At 35.6% G+C, this 20,297-nt stretch overlaps 1 protein-coding gene across 3 annotated transcripts in view; it reads right to left on the bottom strand.

Moving 5' to 3' along the window:
* Positions 1-19,708, bottom strand: part of rassf2a (Ras association domain family member 2a) — a 49,914-nt gene extending 30,206 nt beyond the window's left edge. The window contains exon 1 of one of the 3 annotated variants that reach the window (XM_056463311.1): positions 19,512-19,708. The gene's annotated coding sequence lies outside the window, so the exon portion shown is untranslated. Of the gene's footprint in view, positions 1-1,915; positions 2,050-19,511 lie in introns of those variants that run through there. The other 2 variants (XM_056463309.1, XM_056463310.1) reach the window with 2 other exon arrangements.
* Between the last annotated feature and the right edge of the window lie 589 nt (positions 19,709-20,297).

The raw sequence follows: 20,297 nt of genomic DNA, 5'->3' as shown, positions 1-20,297 counted from the left end.
GCGTTTAGAAAAAACAAAACACCAGTGAAGAAACTTGACACAGAGGAACATGAAAACCCACTGCCAGCTAGCATTTCGGAAGTGTTATTGCAGAGCAACACAAACAGCACGCAGAAGGATAAATGCACAGCAATTTATATTGCAATATATATCACGGATTACAAAATATTGATATATATTGCAATATGGGTAGTTTATTTATAAACTAATTTCAAGAGGATCACGTGCTTAAGATTGCTTGCAGCCGGTCCCGTATTATTCAATTTATGATTCACAAATCAGACGATTCCTAAGCCACTATAAATACCCTAAGTTCTGTATCACAGCCATCTTCATTTTAAAGAATCCCCCCTTCCACCCCTACTCCTCCTCCTTTCCCAGAGGGGTGGCACGGTGGCCCAGTGGTTAGCACTGCTGCCTCACAGCAGGAACGTCACTAGTTCTAGTCCTTACCAAGCCAGTCGACGTTTCTGTGCTGAGTTTACACGTTCTCCCTGTGCTCGCGTGGGTTTCCCCCGGGTTCCCTGGTTTCCTCCAACCATCCAAAAACATGCAAATTAAGTTAACTGACCAATCCAAATCGCCACCGTAGACATGCTCCTAGTTAGTAGTTATCTCTTAAGAGCAATCACTATCTGTTCATTAGCTACTACAGCAGGGGAGTTCTCGAGATCTACCTGAGCTCAAACTCCCCTCTCGCCTTGCAAACGGGAGGGAGCCCCGGGCTCAAGGATCTTAAGAGCTTAGGGCTCTCTCCCAGGATAGCATGCCAAACAAGCTTTATAATCAATCATCAGCTAAGTGTGAACTCTTGAAATGGCAATACTCTTTCAATATCATGCAGTGCTAATATTGGTACATCCCTAGTAAACATGTGCTATGCTCCTTTATCTCAATTACAAAAATAAAATAAAAAACAGCACTGGTGAGAAAACAACAGTTAATAAAGCATCTGGTCATCTGAGCAATATTTATAACATGTCTTTATTAATTTTTAAAAGCTTTTACCGTAAATCAAACCCCATTACCCAAAACTTACCCCAGACAGGTTTAGGGGACAATAATAATAATAATAATAATGATAATAATAATACTCATTTAAAAAATCTAAATCACAACTTCACACTTCTAATATATTCATAGATATTCATTTCTTAATTTCTCACAAAGTTCAAAAACACCTTCCAGACATCGTGAAATTCAGAAGATTTCTTTCTCATTACATATGTGAGCTTTTCAAGAGCCAAACATGTTACGTTTCTCAACCATAGTCCAATGGAGGGGCGATTAACCTTTTTCTAACACAAAGCAATAGAACATTTTGTTTTTATTAAACATCAATCAATCAATTTTCTTTCTTTGGTAGACAAAGAACAACTGTCCTTCTGAGCAACATGAATGTACTTGCAACTCACCATTTTACCAATTTAAATACATCGTAATGATAGTTAGTTTGTGATAATAAGTGATACTATTAGACTATAAGCAACTGGCCATGAGAGAAAGTCTAAATAATAGCCTTTCTTTCAATTACACACTGGCATTACAGAATATCTATAAGCATTGTCTACTATAATACTGCATAAACATTTTCATTTCAGAACATAAAAGAGGCTGTTGGAAACATATATAAACATCAGATCCTTTCGATTATCCAGATTAAAACCTCCCCAACTCCTTTACATAAACATCAGTCAAAACCGCCTTTCATAGGTCTCATTTTTTAAGCATTTTAGTTCACAAGCTGACTAAAACAGGACAATTCTTCCATATTAACCTCTTTAAAATAAACACTCTTGCATTTATTCCTCCGCAAATTCAACATGAACATATCAGCAGACAGAAAAAAAGAGTAGTACTTCCTATTTTGAGTCTCTTCAGGATTTGTTCAAGTAGAAGACCGACTGAACATTACCTTGTTTCTGTTGTAAGCGTCTCTCTTCTGTGGCTGGTCGTCTGGTGGTCTTTTAAACGCTAAGCGAGTGCTAAAGCCATGTGACACGCAGCTTCGCTCTCCTCAACTCTTCCTCTCTGATTTGCACAACGGAAACTGACAAGAGGCTTCAGACTTCTCCAATGGTGGTTTCGCTGTCTGCCTCCTCCTCCTCCCTTCATCTCCCCTTGTTTCTCTCTCTCTAACGTTCACACACACTGCCATTGATCTTATTCCAGCAAAGATGCATGAGTTCCATTAACTTTACGAGCACTTGGGAGAACTACTTAGTACATAGTAGTTGAACGTGCGATTAAAATGTTCAACACACACACACACAAATGCACACAAACAAAGCGCAGGTGTTCTAGTGTGACACCAAATGGAAACGGGAAATTGAAATTCAATCCCTGAGAAAACTCCTACATGATTATCCTTATCACATTCTCCCACCAGTAAACAATAGGGTCTCTCCTTTGTACAGGCATGTTTTCTTATCAACGCTGCAATCTTTTGAGCCAGAGTGTTCGGATAAGTATTGTGTGTGTGTGTGTGTGTTTGTGTAATATAGTATAGCAATGTTAGAAATTCTTAACCTATTGGGGAGATTTAATTTTGATTCCCATGAGGAGAACGGCTCATAAATCATTCAGATTATGTATTTTTAAAATGTTTTTTGAGTGTTCAAATATCCACTATCTGACGAAAGTCTTGTCGTCAATCCCAGTTGTAAGAGCAGCTAATAATAACTTGACTTCTAGTTGATCATTTGGAAAAGAAGACCTGTTGGAACCCGCATGGACACAAGATTCTCATAGAAATCAGTCAAGTTTGGTGAAGGAAAAATCATGGTTTGGGGTTACATTTAATATGGGAGCATGCGAGAGATCTGCAGAGTGGATGACAACATCAACAGGTATCAAGACATTTGTGTTGCCCGTTACATTACAAACCACAGAAGAGAGCAAATTCTTCAGCAAGATAGCGCACCTTCTCAGCCTCCACAAAGTTCCTGAAAGCAAAAGAAGGTCAAGGTGCCCCAGGATTGGCCAGCCCAGTCACCAGATATGAACATTATTAAGCATGTCTGGGGTAAGATGAAGGAGGAGGCATTGAAGATGAATCCAAAAAATCTTGATGAACTCTTGATGATAAGAAAGTCAAGTTATTATTTGTGGTTCCTAAAACTTGGATAAGCGACAAGACTTGTGTAGAGTCTGTACATTATAAAAAGCATTATGTCTATGAGAAGTCATTGTTAAACTTGAAAGCCCAACATGTGTGTGTATGAGTGTGTGTGTGCGTGGCCGGCCCCTCCCACATCTTTCATGCACATCAGGAGATGATGAAATATTCAATACCAATCGACCAGAGCAGCTTATTCGGACATTAATATTTCATATCCCAAATATGGCCCTGTCAGAACTACACATGAACACTATAAGACCTATTAGGTTCTGATACACATGAAGAAAATAAGCGGTATTAGACAACAAGTGTCGATTAGAAGAGTATGTGTTTATGCATGATATATCAGTGCCATATCTATTATACAAGTTCTTTTAGCTTTTAATTTAGATAAATAGTAGAGCTGAAATGATTAGATCTAGATTCAATGTCATTTCTTATGCTGTAATTTTGCCCTAATGGGTGCAATTCTGATAAAAAGGGCAATATATATATATATTATGGTTCTTTTTTGTTTTTTGACTTAAAAGCAGTTAGCAGTGAGAATGATGTTTATATTAAGCTTTCCTCTCAAAAACTTGTTTTTAAGATTAAGATTTTTGTGTTTGTGTGAGTAAATTACATACAAAGTCAATGTAAATGCACAAATAGAGGCAAATTACCACCAGATGGCACAAACTATGTGGATTGTGGAGTGCACTATGTATTTGGTGACAAATGTACAGAATTTACATCAATATAATGTCCTTCCTGAGAGTTCAAAAACATTTTCACTTGAGTGCAAAAACATCCAGTGAGTAATCTAGAGCTAGTGGCACAGCGCTCTGCATTAGGGATGCAACCATTATAGATTTCTGTTATATGATTATAGAGGAATAATCACGGTTATCACAATTGCATTCATTCATTTCTAAACACTACTAATTTAGAAAATCACATGAAAACTCCTTATATTGTAAAGTGTTATTTATTGCTGCTCAGTAACCAAATTATGCAGCACAAATTAATAAAAAAACAAACAATAGTCCATTTCTCTCTGGACTTAAAATAAGTGAAAAAAAGGTTTTGGCATTTAAACAGTAGTAATAATTTTACATTGAAAACAAATGACAGAACAATAAATAAAAAAATTAATAATAATAAATAAATAAATAAATAAATAAAAAAATACATACATACATACATACATAAATAAAAATAAGAATAAATAAAAATAGTATTTGTCTTGTAAATCTAAGCAATATATTAGTTAAATATTTTTTTTTAAGAGAACAGATGTAGTCAAAGTCTGCACAAAATTGTTTGGTATTCTTATTTGTTTTGTTTTTTTTCTCTTTGGAGTAGAAATCTGTGTATATTAAATACAAAGTATAAAGCTGATTGCTCCAGTTCTTGTCACTTGACTTGCGGTGCGCTCACGGCATTCTTTTAACTAGGTGCTCCTGGAAAGATCCCAATATGTGCAATATCCTTACATTGGAAATAACAAGCTTGTGACGTGTAGAAGACGCAATATGTGAACAGCCCTTAGTTAATAGCCTCAGCCATATAGTTAATCCAGTGTGTGTATGTATTAGCTATGGTGTACAAGCTTGGAACTTCAAACTAGCACACAGTTGGCGTAACTTTGTTTAGTTGCAGCAGTTTTGTTCCGTGCAGAAATGCGGTGTTGAGAAGCCTTTACGATATTAACTGTGACGAATTAAACCGTGGTTAATAGTGAAAACGGTTAATCGTTGCATCCCTACTCTGCATTTGGTGTGAACCCAGCATTAATACACAATAAATATAGTGTTGAGAAAACAGCAGTTGAGAAAACATCTTACAAGAAAAATAAATATAAAAGAAAATAGCACTGTTTTAAGATATATTCAAGGTATGAGGTGGAAAAGAATTACATCGTAATACTCATTACTCTTGAGTACTGTTAGTAGGGCTACTTTTTACTCATACAGTACTTTGAGTAGTAGTTAGAACAGATACTTTTACTCTATATTTTATTGGCAAGTAATGCTACTTTTCCTTGAGTATGATTGTACTTTCCACCACTGAAAGTGACTAATGTTTTATTTTAATTTGAAATAAATGCTGCTTTTTCAAACTTTCTATTTCTCAAATTTTAACAAATAGGCAGTTTGTACTGCTATAAAACATTTCTACAGTTGAAGTCACAATTATTAGCCTCTCTGTGTATTATTTTTTCTTTTTTAAATATTTCCCAAATCTTATGTTTAACAAAGCAGGGAATTTTCACAGCATGTCTGATAATATTTTTTCTTCTGGAGAAAGTTTTATTTGTTTTATTTCGACTGGAATAAAAGCAGTTTTTATTTTTAGTTTTATATTTTAAGGTCAAAATTATTAGCCCCTTTAAGCTGTATTTTGTTTCAATAGTCTACAAAACAAACCATTGTTATACAATGACTCACCTAATTACCCCAACCTGCCTAGTTAACCTAATTAACCTAGTTAAGCCTTTAAATGTCACTTTAAGCTGTATAGAAGTGTCTTGAAAAATATCTAGTCAAATATTATTTACTGTCATCATGGGAAAGTTATTAAAACTATTATGTTTAGAAAAATGTTTAGAAAAAAATTCTCTCCAATAAACAGAAATTGGGGAAAAAATAAACAGAGGGGCTAATAATTCTGACTTCAACTGTATATCAAATAAATGATTTTATTTTAAACATTCTATTGATTAAAGAGCATAAAATGATTTCCCTAAAAATATCAAGCAGCAAAACATTGATTTTCAACATTGATAATAATAATAATAACAATAATAAACAAATAAATAAATAATAACAGTAATAATTGAGCAGCAAAACATTATTTTTGAATAGTTTCTGAAGTACAACGCGACACTAAAGCAATGATACTAAAACTTTTTTAAAAAAAATTTTAAAGCATTGAAAAGATTATTTTAATAATATTTTAAAAAGATTATTTTAAATGTTAATAATATTCAAAAAAAGACATCAATGTGTCCACAAAAGATAACAAAAACATTATAAATCCTTACTAAGATTTAAGATGTGAACACCACAACAAACACTGGCCAAGAATTCAGTTGAAGGAAAACAAGAAGTGAAAAGAAAGCAACATTTCACAATCATTTCTGAACTTCCTCCTTACACTGTTAACTGCTTATAATCGCTCCTTTATTCAAGCTCTTCAGATAAATGTTGGTTAGAAAAACATTCCTCCATTACTTCAAAACAAATGCAAATTCAGATAAAGAAAAAGCTTCAGTCCTCTATTCAGCATGACCCGTTTCAGTCTCTGCGGTGCGATAAGCCGCTTTTTCACGCTTTTCACTTGAACGGTCATCAAACTACTTGAGCAGCACCGTGTTTCGAGAGCTATGCACTTTTCCACACTTACGCAACTGTGCACTCAAGCATTAAATGTGTCAGGGGAGTCTATGAAAAATAAATGAAAAAGCTTGAGATCTATTTTTATGCGGACTATCCAATGTCTTGGATCTTCAAATATCAACCCTGCATCTACAAAAGTACCTAATTACCAATAATTACATGAGTCTGTTGGTCTGGCATGCACGTTGTGTGGGCAAACGTGTTTCATTGCTTGGAAGATTGTGGAAGTGGGACAGACAGGATGGAAGCAGTGGTTTATGCCACTTTAGCTTCCAAAATCTCTTTGTGTCTGTGTGTTTGTTCATGTTACTATTTACGCAATGCGATTTTTTGGAATGTTTGTTCAGGTTATTGTAACTGTTGATTTTAATTCAACCGCAACCATCGTCCCATCCTTCTTCTTCCTTCCCACCGGCTTCCCAAAGTTTCCCTCTTGTTGTCCAGTTCCAAAGCAACCGCTCACTAACCTCTGCCTTCAAGATGCAGGCCAAGATCTCTGCTTGATGTTTCCTGGCCTACATCCATCACACACATACACACGCACGCACGCAGGCATGCACACTCGAATGCACACATAAACACGTGCTGGGTCTTCATCGTGTTTTATAGGGACTTCCCACAGACATACTGGTTTTTTTAATACTGTACAGATAAGGGCTGCACAATATATCGTTTCAGCATTGATATGGCAATGTGATCATTCGCAATAGGATATGCAGTGTTGAGTTGTATTATAATTTATCAGTTGCATGTGTTTTTGATGCCTGGGATTGTACAATGATTTTAAAAACAGGCATAAGAAATTGTCCCATTTGTAAGCTTAACTACGATTAATTATATTGAATTGTTTTTCATTTTTATCATTCAGTTACTGAACTTTTATACTGCTTGACTCAAGAAATGATATAGTTTAGTTAAATTTTTTTTGATGGTATTTGTAGATTGTTATGGGTGAAAATACTTACAACACATGCAAATACAGAAATGCACTGCAAACAGCACAGACCACAATGAAAATGTGTCGGGGGACCCCAAAATTTTATAGATTGTTTATTAGATTTTATGGAGATGCCCTCCCACTGCAGAATCATTTACATTTAGTCATTTAGCAGACGCTTTTATCCAAAGCGACTTACAAATGAGGACAAGGAAGCAATTTACACAACTATAAGAGCAACAGTGAATAAGTGCTATAGGCAAGTTTCAGGTGTGTAAAGTCTAAGAAGCAAAGCATTAGTAATGTTTTTTTTTTTTTGAGAGAGAGAGAGAGAACAGTTAGTGGTATAGCCAGAGAGGCAGTTACAGATTAGGAAGGAAAGTGGAGACTAAATAATTGAGTTTTTAGTCGTTTCTTGAAGACAGCAAGTGACTCTGATGCAGTTAGGGAGTTCATTCCACCAACTGGGCAGACTGAATGCGAGAGTTTGGGACAGTGATTTCTTCCCAATCATGCCAAACGATCTTGCATTCAGAGGCAGATTTAACCAATAAGCAAGGTAAGCAGCCACTTATGGCCCGTTTCCACTGAGTGGTACGGTACGGTTCGGTTTGGTTTGGTACGCTTTTATAGCCGTTTCCACTGCCAAAAAGCGTACCGAACCGAACCGTACCGTACCACTTTTTCGGCACCCTTTTATATCTGAAATAACAAACTTCTTGAGCTGATGATAATTACCTGCGCTTGATTATTGATGTGCTTTTAAAACCCGATCCTGTCAGACACCGACAAATGCGAGAGTGAAGCGTGAAGAAACAAAGGAGAAGCCGGAAAAAAGGAGCACATTATTTTTTCAGCAAACATGAACAAAATGTATAACTAACTTATTATCTTCACATTTTGGACTATTATGAACTCAGATTGACGGAATTACTGTCTAACAGAGGCTACGTGTGCTGCGGAAGATTACAGACACAGATGAGAGGTTTTCACTGACTAGGCTATAATTTGTATTGTTTTGAACCTAAATACGGACGAAAATGTCTGCTGTGTGTATTTCTTCTGTAGTTGGTAACATTTCGGAGACTGCAAGGGGCTGTATGCGTCTATATATGTTCATTTATTTAGTTATTTAATATAATTACAGACGTTACAGTGGGCTGTTTCGCACTGTCATTGATCTGCAGTTATAATCAACTCATGTTCATTGAAAAATTACTAATAAACATTTATACACAAGCATTTATGTGTATGAAGCATCTGTTGTGTGAGAAGAGCTTCTCATATGATAAGTGACCCGTACAGCTTTATTGTAGACATTTCCTCGAGCGAGAATGACGTCGACTGAAACTGTCTGTCATACACCACGCCCACCAAAAGGGTACCCTTGTTAGTGGAAACGCAAGCCTGATAAAGGTGACCCGTACCAAACCGTACCGTACCGTACCAGTCAGTGGAAACGAGCCATTAGGGCCCCAGGACATCTGGGGGCCCCCAATAAATATCTAGAAGTGTAAATTATACCTATAAACTATTGATAACATCACTTTTTATCATATTTTGCATAGTGAGAGTTAAACAAATAAAATTTTTACATCGTTAAATATTATTTTAATACACACAAAAAAACATAATATTATTATAATGTAATGTTATGTAGTTATAATATTACAAAATGTTGGCGACGCAGTGCACAGTAGGTAGGGCTGTCGCCTCACAGCAAGAAGGTCGCTGGTTCGAGCCTGGACTGGGTCAGTTGGCATTACTGTGTGGAGTTTGCATGTTTTCCCCTGTTCGCGTGGGTTTCCTCCGGGTGCTCCGGTTTCCCCCACAGTCCAAAGACATGTGATACAGGTGAATTGGGTCGGCTAAAATTGTCCGTAGTGTATGAGTGTTAATGAGAGTGTATGGATGTTTCCCAGAGATGGGTTGCGGCTGGAAAGGCATCCGCTGCGTAAAACATGTGCTGGATTAGTTGGCAGTTAAGTCCGCTGTGGCGACCCTGGATTAATAAAGGGACTAAGCCGAAAAGAAAATGAATGAATGAATGAATGAATGAATATCACAAAATAAAATGTCCTCTAACCCCAATCATGAAGCAGTCATATTTATAAAATGATATTTATTTATTATTTTAGTTGTAAATCAATTAAGAAAACTAATCATTTAAATGTAGAGTTTGCATTAAGATAAAATGTAAAAAAGAAGATTGAGTGACATAAAAAAACAACAAAATAAATAAAAATTAAACAAAAGTAGAAAGTGTGCATTTTAGGACTTGGGACTCATGGCTGAAGTTGCTTAGGGGCCCAAAATCAGTAAATCCACCTCTGCTGGCATTATAAATTATAATTATTATAAATTATTTCCAAATAGAGATATGAAGTCATATGATAAACTGTATTCATAACACAATATATATATATATATATATATATATATATATATATATATATATATATATATATATATATATATATATATATATATAACAATAATCTAACATTGTGATATTTTTATTTTGCTATATATTTATATCTATATATACACAAGACCAGACAGAATCTGTGGATGTACTTATTTTTTATTATTGCTATTTCTGCAATAAAATAAAATAAAATAAAATAAAATAAAATAAAATAAAATAAAATAAAATAAAATAAAATAAAATAAAATAAAAGCAGTTTTTAATTTAAAAAAACATTTTTAAGGTCAATATTATTTTGGCTACAAAATTATTTTGTTATATTAGTCTACAGAACAAACCATCGTTATACAATAACTTGCCTAATTACCCTAACCTGCCTAGTTAACCCAATTAACCTAGTTAAGCCTTTAAATGTCACTTTAAGCTGTATATATTTAATGTCATCATGGCAAAGATAAAATAAATCAGTATTAGAAATTAGTTATTAAAACTCTTATGTTTAGAAATGTGTTGAAAAAAAAATTCTCTCCGTTAAACAGAAATTAGGGGAAAAATAGCAGGGGGCTAATAATTCAGGGGGTTTAATAATTCTGACTTCAACTGCATATAATACACAACACGTCACTCGTATAGTTTTGGGGAAAGTAATATGCCAAATGAAGGCCCGCCTTTTAGTACAAGAGCCAATCATCCGATCGCTACACATTCGTTTCTCCATGGGATGGGCAAAGAGCAGATGTGTGTTTTATGGCAGCTTCTGCAGTTGTTATTTATCCTCTTAGGGTCAGCAGCAAACCTACTGGAATGTCAGGAAAGACTTGCTTCACAGACATCACGAAATATATTCACATAAAGCTTGAAATATCTACTTTTAAACGAACCAATACTTGAAAAACATATGTTCTTTGGTTTTTAAATTTGTATGAAACAAACACGAGGTACAGTCCTTCCTGTCAAAAGCATATCACATGACAGCAACTACATAAAAGCCAAAATTGTAAGCAAAGAGGGCGCTGTGATTTTGTTATGAGATTTGCCATCATGACTACACTGGGATTTACTTCAGAGTATCATTATTCAGAGGATGACATTGTTGTGTAACGTGTAAACATAAACAGCCATAAAGGAGGTTGGTGTCGTGATCTCATTCCCTTAGAGTTCGCATTAGATTGGGCACACCGAAAAATGCTAATTTTGTGTAATTCCAGCGGTTAGAAACAAAACTTAAGAGACAGCGGTTGTTTAATTTTATTGGCCATTCCTAATATAAAATTCAAACTGCCCGAGAGGCATTTCAAAGATGGCCGCAGAGTGAAATGACTTACTTCAACGGGGACCTATTATGTAAATAAGTGTCTGATGTCCCTAGAGTGTGTATAGTGTGAAGTTTCAGTGCAATATACACCACAAATTATGTTTTAAAACTATTTGAGACAAGCGTCCCGGCCTCATTGCCTCACAGTAAGAAGGTCGTTGGTTCGAGCCTCAGCTGGGTCAGTTGGTATTTCTGTGTGGAGTTTGCATGTTCTCCTCATGTTTGCGTGGGTTTCCTGCAGGTGCTGTGGTTTCCCCCACATGCGGTAGAGGTGAATTGAATAAGCTAAATGGGCCATAGTGCATGTGTGTGAAAGAGTGTGTATGGGTGTTTTCCAGTGTTGGGCTGCGGCTGGTAGGTCATCCCCTGTGTAAAACATATGCTGGATAAGTTGTCGGTTCATTCCGCTGTGGCGACCCCAGATTAATAAAGGAACTAAGTCGAAAAGAAAATGAATGAATTAATGAACTCAATCACAAAGTGTATTTGTGTGTGTGAGAGAGAGAGAGAGAGAGAGGAGCAAAAAAATTCTCACAAGGTCAAAAAATGACTGGTATTGCTATATTTGGGGTGACATGTGTTACCCACACTGAGGTGAATACCAAGACCAGCCACACTTACTCTCTCTTTTATTTTGTTGACTGTCCCTTTAAATTCAAATGGTATTGCGCTCCTATCCTTATTTTACAAAGAGGGTGGGGCTAAAAATGCCTGTGTGTCAGCATAGTGGCAGATTCAAAATGGCTGCTTCTCACTCAGGGCCATTTATGCTAATGAGGAAGTGATGGTCACTAATGGGTGGGACTTTCACTAATTAATAATTCACTTATTAATAATGAATATAAAAACTAAATATATATTTACACACATTTACAAAAATACATAAAAAGATCATTATTTTCCATATTGAAAGATAACGATATATATTTATAAGTTGTTAATACTTTCAGATTTAAAAGAGTACCCCAACAATGACTGAAGCCACAAAAAATAGAGGGTCCATTAAATGGCAAAACATTTTTGGTCGATAAATTTTCGGTGGCTGAAAATTCGATACATCATTAATAGAAACACACTTTAGATTTCCATTGTTGTACATTTCTGCTGTGCGATTGGCTCTTAAATCAATACAGAGTAAAAAAGTCCAGAGCTTATCATTAGCTATGTTTCCATCCAAAAATGCAAATTTAATTTTTTGCGCAAAACTGGAATATTGCATAAAAGACGTAAAAGCAGCGTTTCCATCAAATGAGTCAAATCGAACAAAATCGTCACTTCCTGATTAACTGGTGCCAAATATTAAAAGAAAAAACGGAATTTGCTGCAGTGGGAGAAGATGCGTGAATCTTTTCTTCATTTAATACATGACTTCATCTCAGACTTGCTCCTGACATGCAGTGTACGTGCGGTGGCATTTGAAAGCGTGAGACATGGAGCACAGAAGCACTTGATTCTGGAGGTCATTAATAACATAACACTAATACTGAAATGGTTACAGCTTTCAGAATGACCAAAACAACATTTCAGATGTTTAACAATGTGCTCAGCCTACTGGTTTGTCCATTCACACACATTTTTATCATCACATGATCTGCGCATACCGGAATTTGTTCAGTGAAAGTGTTTCCATCGCAGTGTATGCACAATTTATTATGCGCATATTCATAATGCGCATTAAAATAGGTGGATGGAAACGTAGCTATTGTTATTGACATAAATATTATTTCAATTCGATAAAATATCGTTTATCGGCCAGCCCTAGTACAGATTTCATATGGGCCTACCCGAACCATACTCATAAACCATACCCCAAAACAACATCAAAACAAAAAATGTCCTCACAAGGTCAAAAATGACTGGTATTGCTATATTTGTGGGGACATGTGTAACCCACAATGAGATGAATACCAAGACCAACCACACTCACACACACTCTCTCTCTCTCTCTCACACACACACACACAAGCACAGCATTCGTTCACCTCCCCCATGCAGCATCTCTTCACAAACACTATAGCTATTGCTCTACTATTGTTAAAATCGCCAAGGCAACCTGAAAAACACTTGTGAACCAACAACACGCTTCGTCCAACAATGCTGAAAGTCACTGGTTTGGCCCCTCTTCCTTTTCTTCTTCCTTCCTTTGCTTCATGTGTTTAGCAGCTTGCACTGCCGCAGTTATCGGAGTGTTTACTGATGGCTGAAGCACTCACAAGTTGTGAAATACGACACAGAAGACAAAACAGCTACTTTATAATCTGCTTCATTGAAATTTTACGCCCCCACATCTGACAGGGATCTTCACTTGCATCTGAGGCACTAGGGGCATTTCGGGTAATGATTAACTAAGCTGGAAATGCAAAAGCACGCACATTTTCTAATAAACAAACGATTTTAGATGTTTGACTGATTGTTTAGCTTGGAAAAGAACTGTTTAGATTAGAAAACCATTTCAAACTTAACTCCTTCTGGATGTTTCCCTGGTGAAAAAATTCACTTACACTTAAATACTGAGCAGTTACTGCCTGTCCAACACAATCTCTTGGCAATTTGTAACTTTTTGATTTAGTGGCTAATAGGGCTGTGCAATTAATCGAAATCGAATCACAATTGTAATTAGAAATGTTGCAATTAGCTAATCGCAAGAGGCTGCGATATGAAATATGTATTATTTAATTTCCCCCACCCAGAGCAAATGCGTGCATGCCGTCTGTGTGTGACAGTCTTACTAGCCAATTGAGTGAGCACATTTTCGTTCTGCCCAATCAGAATTGCGCAATCGAACTATGCGGAGCGCCCACAAAAAAACTACAAACAGGGAAGCGCAGACAATTGGGATGATGCCGTCTGCCGCTTCAGAAGCCTTAATAGATGAATTAATACCAAAGAAAAACAGGACATCAGTTATATGGGAATATTTTGGTTTCAAAGTCAAAAAATTTAAGTTCAATGTTTTGATAACTTCACGTGTATTCTGCGTGCATTCACGGCTCGCGATGCAGGTATGTTCGTCGTCTGTAGTGACTGACTAATGTGATGTAATATAAAAATATAATTTGTCATTTCATTTTCATAGGACAGTTGTATAAAGATGCATTAGTAGCAAAATTTTAAAACAGTTTAATGATTTAAATGCTTCTTATTGGATATTACGTCATTTAATGCGACTAAGCATGACTTTACGAAGAGCTTACAACCTACTAACTACAGTGTGCGTTAAGAACATGCTAACAAATTTAGTTACAAACTAGCTAGTAGTTACAAAGCCCCTAGTGTGGACTTTACATTCCAGTTTAAGAACATGTCCCTACCCAGGAGATAGGGTAATGCCATAACACACTACCTCGCTAAAGACATGGTGCCTTTTAATGCAGTGACCAAAGAGGCATTTAAAAAAAACGAATCTAAATGCAGGATAGGAGATATACACTTCCGTCTCGCACCTATTTTAGCAAATTTGGAGTACCACAGCTGTATGTTTAACGTCATGATATTTTGTGTGGCATCTGTGATAATTATTTTGTTTTAGATAATATAAGCTACAGAAAGGCTCTTATCCCAGTGACGATTGGGTTTAGGGGCGGGGTTTGGTGCTACGTCAATTTTTTTTAAATTGTACATTTTTGTAAGACTGAATTTGTACAAATTCGTATGAATTAGCAACTAAACTGACAAAATGTAAAATAGTTACGTTTCCTTATGGATCAGGCTGACCTGTCTGAGGAGTGAGAATTACTGGTAAAACTAAAATTGAAATTTGGTGTCATCATTAACTCACTATGATTTTATTTACTACGTGGAATAAAAACATTAAAAAGGCAACTTTAATTGTTTGTCTTAAAATTAAGAACTTTTAATGACAGTTCTGATTTATTTATTTATTTATTTAGCGTTATAGTTCTTTCATTCATACATTCATGCAGGATTCAACTCGCAAACCTGACTTTCTTGCAGTTAATATTCTATTCAAAATGTTGACTTTATTTTTTAGAATTTCAAGAGAGAAACTCAAATTTACTAAATTTAAACATCCAATTCTGAGAATAATTCTGGGGGGCAAAATGACAGAATTGTGAAATGTGAATCTGCAACATGCTAACTTGAAATTGCAATATTTAAACTCACAATTCTGAAAAAAAAAGCCAGAATTGTAAAATTTAAGGCTGCACTATATATCGTTTAAGCATCGATCTCACAATGTGTGCATTCGCGATATTCAAATCACATAAGCTGCAATGTGGAGTTGCAATGAAGAATGTACAGTGTTTACATTTTACATTACATTTGAATATTCAATAGTGGCAGGTCAAAATAGCGATATGCTTGAGGTGGTGCTTCTCGTAATGGCGAATCGAACATATCAATGTTGCAATTCTAAGAAATATATGTGCTGTTAATAAAAGAAATACATCTTATAACTTAATTTACAAATATTTTGATAAATTGGGGATGGTTTTCTTGTGACATATCGCTAATATCGTGATCTATCATTATCGGGGGCAAATGATAATATCGTATCGTATTGCTGTGCCTGGATATCTGACTATATATTTCACTTTTATTTTATTTATTTATTCTTGCAATTTCTTTGATTCACTCCTCTACATGTTTATTCCAATCAACCTAAGTTAATTTTTTAATTCCAAATAGAGCTATTCAATTCATCTGCCAAAACTGTGTTCATATTACAATATAAATTGCAGCAAAATAAAATATCGCAATGTCAGATTTTTCCAATATCGTGCAGCCCTAGTAAAATTGTTATCTTTTAACTTTGAGATATAACCACAATTAAATAAAATGTTGACTTGCAATTGCAAGATATAAATTAACAATCAATAAAACCTCTATAGTAAAAAAAAGTTAACTTGCATCTGCAAAATATAAAAATCAAAATACTGTGGAATGTTAGCTTTTAACGGTGAGTTACAATTCTGCAATTTAAAAAAATCTATTACAAAATGTTAAGTCGCAACTGTCAGATACAAACATGCAATTCTGAGTTAAATATTGTGAAATATTAACTTACAATTGCAAGACAAAGGGCTCTATGATAACGATAGTCTAAAGCGCAGGGCCAAAAGCAATAAGGCCGTGTCCAAATCCACTTTTGCCATTTAAGGACGGAAAAACACGCTCTGCGCCACGGTGCATGGTCTAACAGGGTTGTGCTTATTCTTTTAATGAGTTATGGTTGCGTTTTAAGAATAACGTGCATTAAACCAATCAGAGTGCCCTTAAGAGTCAGTTTCGTCTCGCCATGGTGCATTCGCTAGTTGGCGCCAGTGGTTAGTGCATCGACACATGCACTCCGGTGCTCGCGGTGACTCGAGTTTGATTTCCACCTCGTTGTCCTATGCTCCCCATGCTTTCCTGTCAATATGCTCTACTGTTCTATACAATAAAGGCGAAAACCCCTAAAAAATAATGAAAAAAAAAATTATTAATGGTGCATTCGTTATATACTTGGCGGACTTTGTAAGTGGAAAAACTGAATGCTTCACTAGCGAGAAAAATTAAACAGACCATCTGCAGCGTGAGGATAAAGAATGAGCCTCGTGCATTACTTTCTCTTTTTCATTACTTTTGCTCTTTATTTTATTCCTTTACTTTCGTGGATAAGGAAACGGTGTTGTACACACTCTGCTGAAGACATCCATTAGCCTACATATATAATTTCCTTTGTTAAGCGCAAAAATTTGTTTCAAAACTATTTCTAAATTCAGTTCTAATTTCCAGCAAACAAATAAATGAACAATAATAACAATGTGTGGTCAAACAACTGAGATATACCCAAACACATATATACCCCTTATGGTCCAAAACCCAACAGGTGGACAAATTTAAGCTTGTTTTTATTAAAACAAATTAAATATGCATATAATAAATAATACTACTACTAATAATAATATTTATTAAAAGCAAATTGTCATAAACTGAAAAAAAGTCCTCTGAGATGAAGAAGTAATGGAGGCAGTGGCTTTCATATTTATGTAGAAAATACTCATTTTTGTAATATTTTAATCCTTTAATTCTTTTTCATTTGTAAAGGTGTATTGTTGTACATCCTGTGTGTATTAAGCAATGTGTACGCATTTAAGGCGCAAAACTAACGCACTCTGCGCTGGACTTTAGACCTGCTTTCAGCTGGTCAATTGCACAGTCTATTTTAGTTCCTCAAAATAGCAATGCGCCAACAATGCGCCAACACCTTAACACACCTCCTTCCTTCAGTACACCCAAAGTCCACAAAGTTGTGCAAATGGATTTGCTATTTAAACAATGTGGCGCATAACGTGAAAATTGGGGTTGTGCTGGTCTGAAAATAGCAACAAATCATGCCAAACACGTCTTATTGCGCCAGGTTTATGATAGGGCCCAAACACTTCTTAGAAAACTTCTTAAAGTTCTTAGAAAAAATTCAGTACTGTAAAGTCTCAAGTACCATTTTTATTGTTTTTTTTTCATTTTATGACAGTAACAAACATCTATAACTCTTCTTGTTTTAACATTTTGCATAACAATCTGTCCCAGTCCTCAAATCTGACTGGACACTTGATCTGATATTTACAACAGTCCAACAGCAGAGAAAGATTTACTATTTCTATCACTATACGCAGGGAGGGGCAGTATTTGATGCAAGTATTTCAAATACATATTTTAAATACAAAATAATATTTAGTAATTTCTATTTCATAGCATTTATGAAAATAGGTTTATATTTTGTATGAAAATACTTAAGGGTCTTGTATTTTTGTATTTTTAAAATACTGTGTAAGAAGTCTACTTAATAAAATCTTTAAAATGCAGCCTCAGATTGGTGCTTTCTTAGTTATTTGCCCAAGCTTGAGATCAGAACAAAAAATTTATTAAGAAGGTGGTCAGTGCTTGGAGTATTGATGGAAGTTATGCATCTTTGCTTAAGAAATTAGATGGAATAAAATATCGGTCCTTAAGAAGAGGATGTGGAGCCTTTAGCACATAATCATTCTCAGTCTCAGTGCTGCAGGTGGAAATGCAGACAAACTTTAGAATAATAAAACACCTAAAGATGCTGTACTGGTGTTCACTAAGGGGGTAAACTGAGACTTTTCAGTAAAAGGAGAACAGAAGAAATCTTGGGAGAATGAGTAAACTGCACTTATAATAGAAGTTTTGGATGAATTGCTGATGTAGACCCCAAGAAAATAAGACAAACAACCTAAAAACAAGTCCTACGGTGGCTGACTTATACTTGCTCAGAACAAAAAAAGCTGTTGTTATCAAACATTGTTTACTTCACTAAGTCAGTTTAATGGTGAAGGGATTGATCGAATGTGCCTATTGATAGAAAGTTTGTGAAGAAATGTTATACTCCCATGTAAAAGTATTTTGTAGTATTTTCAAAATACAAACATACAGGTATTTGGTATTTTATTTTAAAATACATTTCAATGCATTTTTGCCCAACTCTTACAATACGCTTGTCTACAGTATGTGTCTGCGGTAACTCGCAAAACTTGTTTTTTTTAGCATCATTTATATATGAATGAACTGACCAATTAGTCTTAAATCCAGTCACAATTGGCTGTTGGTCTGAAGCTGAGGCAGAGTCACATGGTTGGGACTGGTAGTATTATTTTCCATTTATTGCTTATGAAAAGTCTTTTATGTGGACCAACATGCATTTTAATTGACTCAAGGACAAAAAAAACTGCAATATCAAACAAATAACTCTATTTTAAACGTTATCTTTTTGATTTTATAAATGAAACATTCCTTATTATTATCAATGCTGAACACAGTTGTCGAGCTAATTTGTTTCAGTAAAAACTGTGAACATTTTATTCAGCATATTGTTTCGAAAGCAGTGTATATTTTCACTATACAGAATAAAAGAAAGCATGAAAATTTGTGTGTTACATTGTTACAAAGTCATACAAGTTCAACACAACACGAGCATATATAAATGCTGACAGAAATACTCATTTTTAGTTGAAGTAACCCAGACTCGTTATGTAACCTAGCCAGATTCAATGCCTGGCAAGTCATCTGAACACATAGTTAAGCTACTTTCCCATGGAAGCAAACACACAGTTAACTTAAGTGACATGAACAACTTTAACACACTCTGCCATCATTTGACAAGAGTCTACAGATGCTTTAGTAACCTGAAGCCTGAATATTAGATTACATTTCCAGTAAGACATTCTCAATACACAGCTGCTCATATTACACATTATGACACAAAGTTGCAAACGCGTCACTATAACACAAACACTGACACGCCAGCATCTGAATCTGAACAAGTCGTGACTAACAAACAACACCCGAAAGCTGAACACACTCACCGTCTCGCGTGGATCTCCTCTCTCCAGATGCTCGACTCTCAGATCAGATTTGGAAATGTTTTGATGGTATCTGTGGTTGTATATCATCTGGCGACACGAAAAATAGACAATTACGCCATCCGTGACGATGTGAAGCGGTCTACGGCTGTACTCCGACCAATTCGGACCGAGCTGGTATTCATATCATCGGGAACAATCGCAGATTTGGAGGGGGGCGTTGATCAGGAATACCCATCTGCTCTTCCAGACCACTGACAGCCAATCAGCGCGCGCTCCGACGACCCTTTGTTCGCGCTGCTCCTTTGGAGACGGAGAGCATATGCGTCCAGTGGGGAATCCCCAAAACAATGGCCCGCTGGAGAAGACATGTGCTCGTATATTAATATATCGCCATAAAGACACACGCGGGATAATACTGTGGTAATGGCTTGAGTAATTGCTTTGAAGAGTTCATTTGTAAAATACTAAATTATTGTCATCTTTATAAATAATATTTATTTTTTTCCTGTTAAATGAACTTTACTACACACAATAAAAACATGATTCATGAAAATTAATACAAATTAAAGTTATCTGTTTATTTATTAAATCATTCATTCATTTTCCTTTGCCTTGGTCCCTTATTTAACAATGGTCGCCACAGCGGAATGAACCACCGACTATTCCAGCATATATTTTACACAGCGGATGCCCTTCCAGCCACAACTCAGTACTGGGAAACACCCATTCACTCTCACATTCACACACTCATTCACTAAAGCCAATTTTATCCAATCATTCGTTTTC

The sequence above is a fragment of the Danio aesculapii genome, chromosome 8, assembly GCF_903798145.1.
Source record: "Danio aesculapii chromosome 8, fDanAes4.1, whole genome shotgun sequence".
Taxonomy (NCBI): Eukaryota; Metazoa; Chordata; class Actinopteri; order Cypriniformes; family Danionidae; genus Danio; species Danio aesculapii.
This window is presented reverse-complemented; position numbering and strand designations above follow the sequence as displayed.